This window comes from Anguilla anguilla, chromosome 2, assembly GCF_013347855.1.
Source record: "Anguilla anguilla isolate fAngAng1 chromosome 2, fAngAng1.pri, whole genome shotgun sequence".
In the NCBI taxonomy this organism is placed as follows: Eukaryota; Metazoa; Chordata; class Actinopteri; order Anguilliformes; family Anguillidae; genus Anguilla; species Anguilla anguilla.
In genome coordinates, this window is record NC_049202.1 from 19,972,351 (window position 1) to 19,980,295 (window position 7,945).

Here is a 7,945-nt window from a genome sequence, read left to right on the forward strand (position 1 = left end):
CTTGCTATCTGCATCTATCACACATTCTGAATGGTCTCTAGTCTCTCATTGACTTATATTGAAAAGGAATTCCAGAGCATTTTTTATTATTGATTTGTTTGTATAATTGTATAATACATAAAAACAAAATATTCTAGCTCTATTCTAGCTATTAGTAGGGTACTAATAGTGATTCCTGTGAACTCCCCCAAAATGAGAAAAGAAAAATACTCCATCGAAAAACATAACAGGCAGAGCACGGTATAATATATATCCATGTTGAAATACACATCAGCTTTAGAAATATTTAATCCGCAATTACCATGTTAGGAATCACTGCACTGTATAGTTAGTGAGCTGGGTATTGTAGTTCATTATTGAATTATAAGATAGCAAGCCGGCTTGCATTGGATTTCAATTTAGAGTGAGGTAATCAACTGAAGCCACTGTCAGCAGCCAATGCTATGTTAAATAAGCATTACACTGCAATGGTTTTGATTCCAACCATTAGCCATCCCGACACGCTTTCCTTTCAAAATTAGCCAGTAACACAAAGGAATTTAAAATATCAGTTATTTTGGAGAATGTATTACCTTCTGACTGTTTCCTTTGTTAGTGGATGAGATTTAGCCTTCACACAGATTGGTGGAATACTGGTAATGACATGATAACCTGTGGAAACCAGGCAGAGGCAGGAGAATGTAATTTGTTGCTTTCAATAGAGTCTACGCATTACATGGAGTTTTAATAGCCTTTCCCTCTCAGGGTTTTGTTAGGACTCATTTGCTTCTAATTTGTCCAACAGCTTCTGAAGCTCCAAATGGACGTCATGGCCACCTGCAACACAAAGAGCCAAGTCTACGAAAAGCTTTCGGGACAATTCTTTAGAGGCAACGGAAACATTTCAAGTGTCTTCCAGAACATAATGTATTAGGTGTTGAATGTGACACGTTGCATTTATTTTTACATGCATTTCTTTACACATTTAACTTAACTATCACATTTCCTGCCGCATAAAAGCCATTTTAAAGGAACTGTTTATAAGGACCAGTCACAAAATATAACAGGATACAATGATTGATTGGATGCTTTTCTACTTAGTGAGGTTGCATGTGCACATTAAGGTTGTATTTGATAAACAGGACATTCTGTAACATTTCAAATGTTCCCTCCGTTGAACAGCATTCAAACAGGAGATGCTTCATGGGTCCTGGGGGAGGAAATATGAGCTTTGATAAATTAATAGAAAGGCAACAGTAACTCAAATAACCACTCGTTACAACCAAGGTATGCAGAAGAGCATCTCTGAACACACACCACGTCAAACCTTGAAGCAGATGGGCTACGGTAGCAGAAGACCACACCGGGTGCCACTCCTGTCACCTAATGAAGTGGCTGGTGAGTGTATGTATATATGTATATATATATATATATATATATATATATGAAGCGTGTGAACGGGCACACACAACTGCCCTTTCATTTACCATAACTAAAACATTCTGCGACCGCATATCCAGTCCATTTATAATTTTTTTTATATCATGTGAAGGTTGTGCTCATGAATATGTAAGTGTTTATTTCAGGTTGATTTCCAGCATAGAATCTCTGCCTCTTAAACACAACTAAGAAAAGCACATTGCGTTAGACAGAATACTGAGACCCCCTGATCAGAGCCAACTGGTCTGGTGCCTTCATGGTTATAACTGCCAGGTGCAAATGAGTGGCCAGAAATGATATGGACGAAGGACCTTGAGGACAGCGGAGGGGAGCATAGAGAGCTAATACCACATTGGCTAGGGAGGAGGGAGGAGGGAGGAGGGAGGGGGGATGAAGGGAAGAGGGAAGGACCGTAATCTCTCTTTTATTGTGTGCGCCCAGATAGACAGCTCCACGGTCCCTTGGACCGCGTGCCGCTTTAACTCGCTTTAATTAACGACAAGAAACCCAGAACCGAGCGAATGGAAGATCATCACTTCCCGCATTTTATTCTCTCGTCGCGCTGAACCCTCCCCTCATTGGTTCTTCAAATGAGATATTTAAAGCTGGATAAACAAACACAAAGACTCCTTGAATGATGGTGGGCGTGGATGGGTGATGTACACTGAACTGGGATCAGCAGGTATGTGCAGACGCTGTGGTTGACTCCGTGCTCCTCATCGAATTCGCCATCTTAAAACCTGACTTCCCTCATCAAGCATGAGAGAACTTAAGGGAAGTACATATACAATAGCTGCATTCCCATTAGTGAAAATAAATGCAGCTTGACTGCCAAATCTTCCACTATTTGTGCTTCATGGAACAGGCGTTAATCAGCTGCCAGACCTAATTGCACTTAGTTGACAGTTTCAAAAATGCAAAACATATTTTTTTTAAGGGAATTAAAGAAAATGTACACTGTTGCTCTCAGCAATCTGCATGCCAATTTTTACCCCCACCACAGCTTTGGCTGCACCAAAACATCATTCTCACATCCATCTTTTCAACACTCCATTGTAATGGCAATTACCATTTGCACATGCTACACAGGCACACACACAATCACAAAAGCAATCACATTGTAAAATGAATAAGTTAGAGCCTAATCATTCTGCATACGCACCACACACATACAGTAGCCATGCACACACAGGCATATACACAAGCAAATACGCGGACACACACAAAGCACGGAAACATAAGCAGCACAGTTGTGCACTACTTCCTAACATACACACAGTAACATAATTCAACGCCATCAGGTCAAAATGTATTAATTTAAGAGACAGTAATAAGGTCCCAGGGGGTTGAAGGACATACAGCAGAAACAGTCAGTTAAGTAGTGAATTCATGTAAACAATACAAACGTAATAAACAGCAGTTCCCAGGTCACCGAGGCCTAGGAAATCCTGTGGAGGTTTGGCAGAAAGGCCACCCTAAGGAGTTCTACATTAAGGACAGCATGCAGAAACATACATATCAGAACAAGGTGTGAAGGTCAAACATGAGCTAAGTGAAGGCTCACATGTTGCTGAAAGCACAAGAGCAGTGTGGACGGAGAGAACTAAATCCCAGGTGTGAAGGTCAAATGGGCAGCCATTTTGGAGAGCTGTTGATGATGCTGATGGCAACGGGGCAAGGCAGAAACTGAATAAAGCTGTAAACTATGAAACCAAAACTATCATTTCCTGCATCTTAGCCTCGACTCTCATGGAGGTGTCTTGAGTAGTCCATTACCTATGCTCTTATCAAATTCCTCATCCCTTTTGCCTCCAGTCTGGATCTTGTCTTTTTTTTAAATAAAAAATATTTCTTCATAAACGCATGATTGCTGAGTATACCCCTCTTTGTGCTGTATCATTTTCAGGCAGGGAGCTCCATACTTTCAAATTTTGATTAGGATTTCATTTAGGATTAGGATTTCATCTTTTCACCCTCAGAAAGGTGTGTGTGCAGTGGCTACCTACTTTGTGTCCTGGGGTCAGCGGTGGGGTGGGGGGCTTTGTCACTGACTTCACCCACAAGGGTTAGATGTGACATCTAATGTTTTCCCCATTGTTTTGAGCCTCTTTAGTTGTTCTGTAAATTTGGGATCGACAGAGATTTATAAACTTTTGGTTGGTGGGAATTCCCTCCATTGGCTGTCTGTGTTACAGGCATTGTAAATCGTTAAAAACCTTTTTCCAAAGTGACAGGTACAGTCTCACATGTGGGCACAAAAAACAAACGAATGCACAACTGAGCTTCCTGTAATTAAGTCACAGGGCCTATCTTACCCAGGAGAGAATCTTCTGCACTCAGGTGAGAAACTGCTAAAACTACACACATGTAGCCTGAGGGGTATAAGTCAAGAGAGAATTTTAATTCAGAAGGTCATTATTTTTGCCCTTTTTCTTATTCGCAAACCACATGACAAGTCTGCTTTGCTGTTCTCTGCTCTCTTACCTCAAAATAGGCATTTATTTCTATAACAATATAAATATAAAAATGACAATTATTGCACAGAAACAGCAATGTGGAGCCATTCCAAAGCCTTGCGCTGATGGTACGTGCTAATTGATGCAACTGTTACTAGCACAAATGTTGACTGGAGTGAACAGGCGCTAGCATAAATGCAGCTGTCTGGCTCTGACCACCTCAGTGCTGGAACAGAAAGCTGCTGTCAAGCAGGATATGACATCAGGGGCAAAGTCCCCCTGGTGCTCACCTGAACACACTGCAAACATAGTACTCGTGAAACCCACCGCAAGTCCTTATCTGCCTTCAGTCAGAAAGCAGGGGATTAAGCACCCTCTGGTGGCAGTAGATGTATTCGCACTTACGTAGATGTACCCAGCACTTCACAAATGTGAAAAAAATACTGGAAAAGACATGCCAGTGGCAACAAAGGAAGCAACCTGTACTCTCAAGGGTGGTTGTTGCTATTTTGCATATTCAGTTGAAATCTCAGCAAACTAGATGAGACACTTTACTTTGCTAATCATTTTAACATTTAAGTGTTTTGTTTTAACCCTTTCTGTATCGCCCTCTTTTTTAAGTCTGAAAATAACACACCCAAAATAAAATGGTTACTACTCTATGATTACAGGCATAACATCCTGGTCTCTTCTTGAAGTTAACCCTTTGGAATTTGTTTCCAAAGAGTCATAATTACTCTAAATATTACTGAAACAAAGTAACAGAAGCTCAAACAGTTTTTTCTCACCTAAAATATTTTTTTCAGTGAATACAGAGGCTTGTGGCTGTGTCCGGTGGGCTTAGAAACAATACAGACACAGCCACAAAGCTGGAAAAATCTTGGTTCAAATTTGATGGCAAAATCACCAAAAATTAGTATTCTACATAGTTTTTTCAGAGCTATGTCTTGGCAGCTTTCCAAAAAAGCCATTTCGGAACTCCAAAAGAACACTTGGTAACCAAATGATATGGGTTATTAAAGGTGTAAAATTCCATATGTTTGATTCTATACGCTCATGGTAGAAGTAGTGGCTAGCTTTCCCTCGGCCGGTTCTCCCCCCCCCCCCCCCCAACACCTCCCTCTCCTTGAAACCTCTGGCAGCAGCAGGTCTGATAATTTGTAGAAAATAAAAACGTTAGATGCCAAGTTTACAAATCCATTTATTGAGGTTCATGGATTGAATTTTACGTCAAATACCACACCTCATCATCTATCATGTCAAGATATTCTCAATATTCGCAAAATATTTTTATTATTCAATATGCCTACTCCTTATTGTGAATGTTTTATTTAGATGCATACCAATATAAAATGGGATCATTCACTGATCTCTGCTATGGAGTCAAAGTAATTTTCACTGTTCTCCTCAGAAATTTCACTCAAACGAGTGATTTCTTCCAAGACCCCCAAATTTCGAGTCCTCTGTTTAGACTTATAGTAGGCATTGCAAAACATATTTTTGTTGTAAAACAACCTTTGTAGGCAGAAGAATGTTGAGACTCATGCATAAAATTTTCAGCATGCACACAGAAAAGTTTATGACTTGTTCAGCCAGGAGAAACAATGTGTGTCCTTTTATACAAGCCTAACAACCAATATACCACCATAAACTTAATTTCACTATCGAAAATGGTTCTCAGTCTTGACTAATAATAGCTTGCCACTGCCTGGTAGAGTACTGGGCAGAAGTTATACTGTCCACGTTCAGTTGTTGTGGATCCCATTGACTAGACTTAGGGACAGCTTGGTCAGTACTGGTCAGAGAAGCTACGATATTCTTTCTGTGACAAGCATACCGACGTTATTGTCATCCATGTCATCTGCGGATTTCCAAAACGTAAAGAAGGCGAGGACCCCCCAAGCTTGTTCTGCCACCTCACATTACAAAATAAGAAACTGTTTTTGCTAATACACTGGCATGGTAAAATAGTTAATAGAGGATTGAACTGTGAGTTTCGACACTTTCAAATGGTGTATTGTGTGAAAAAAACTAATTGAAAATTTCACCATAGTAAACGTAATGAAAGCCAACAAACCCACTCCGGCCTGAATACAGGAAGGTGCGACTTAAGGGGTTGATAGCCATTCCACAGCTATCACTTTGAAAGACCTTTAAGACCCACAAATATTTTGCTGTATGCTGCATTTTCCTCCCCCCGGAGCATAGGTTACCCCAGTCCTCATGTTTGACGCTGTAATCCAGGGGGTGGGGGCTGCGTTGGCGGGGGGGGGGGGGGGGGGGGGGGGGTCTGCGAAATTCCTCTCAGGACCATTCCATCCAGATTACAGACATTGAGATGGATTTAGGTGCTTGAATGCAGATACTGAATGGTCACGTTTTCACCCCATCAAGCAAGCATGGTTGAGCAAGTGACCCCTCTGACATCTGGGGGGGGGGGGGGGGGGGAATTAGTATTTTTGTTATGTGTGCAAGTGTGAGGGAGACAGAGATGGAGAAAGGACAGTCAGAAACAGTACAATTCCTCACCCATTCAACAGTACAATGGAGAAATGGGAGAGAATGTCCCCTTTCCCCAGCTGTTAATTATAGAACACACAGCAGGGTTTCCCCCAACACTTACATAGGAGGCGCTACGCCTCCCCTAAATTACCCAGCGTCTCCCCAAACGTTCAGGGAAAAACGCAGAAATGGGCACTTGCATTATTCTATTATAAAAGATTTTAAAAAAACAAGTTTACAATTAAATTATATCACAGAATTAGAAGATAGGATCTAACATAGCAGCGAATGCGGTCCCTGCAGCATAGGCTGCAAAGAAATGAACATTTTAAAATATGATACAATAATATCCACATCAATTAAATAAACAAGAAAATAATGATTCAGAATCAACAGCAGGAGCAGGAAAACTTCAACTTAAATGGTATAAGTTAACGTTGCTAATAGGCTTTTTGAATAGCAGTTGATAGGCAATGGCCTAAAATGGGTACGGAAGTACGTTTTTCTGACCATTTTGCACAACTCCAGTTCCTCAAATATGGCAGCCTTTTATGCTGGCTTCAGGTGGTTCTTGGGCAAGACTAGCATCACATATCCTGTTTAGCTAAACGCTTTCACAACAAACTGATATTGCACACACCAATCCAAAATATTAACTTTACGGACGAGAACTTCTTTATTGACCGGCTGTATAATGGACACTGGGCATATGCTAACCATTTAAAATGATTCTGAATCTGATTAAAGAGACCATGGGAATTGGAGACATATGCAGCCACTGACCTTGGCATTGCCTCTAATGGACAGTACCAACTTGAGACATTTGGACTAATCATTTTCTGAAGTATAGTACAGAACAAAAGTATTAGGCCACCTTTGGTTTAAAAAAAAATAAAAATTTAAGCAAAGAAGAATTAAGTTAATATATGTGCACTTATTGCTAGACAGCGCAAGATAATGTTTACAGGAGATGACCTCTTGATTTTCCCAGTCATCTCCTGTAAACATTACTGCCCATCAGCTGGACCCTTCTGAGAATGTACTGAACACTTCCCCCAGAAATCTTAAGCTTCTTTGCAATTTCTCGCTGGGGATAATTTCCACAATATGTTCCCCCTCTCCCCACCTGGACCTGGCGCCTAATGCCCTTGAAGCAGCAGCTAACATCTCCTGGATTCATCTAAAAGGAAGATAATGCCAGATGTGTTTAGCGATTCTTTATTGAAGACAGCAGGGTGAGCGTGATCATTGCATGTTACGAAACAGCATAATATCATATTGGGAATTGGTACAAGGAGGTGTTCAGGTGGACAGTGAAGAGAAACCCGGAGCACTGGGAAGGAAGGGGGATCCGCACCCCCTCCAAACACACCCGCAAACATCACCTCAGCACATTCTCATTTACCGCACTTCATCTACAAAGCTAAAATCTAGGAATAAATAAATTAAACCATCGCAAGAATTCATTCTAAATCTCAATAACTGCATTATACCAAAGGACACGCGGTCCTTGAATACCAGAAGCACACAACGTGATTATGCAATCAAATCATCTGCATTGGTAATCA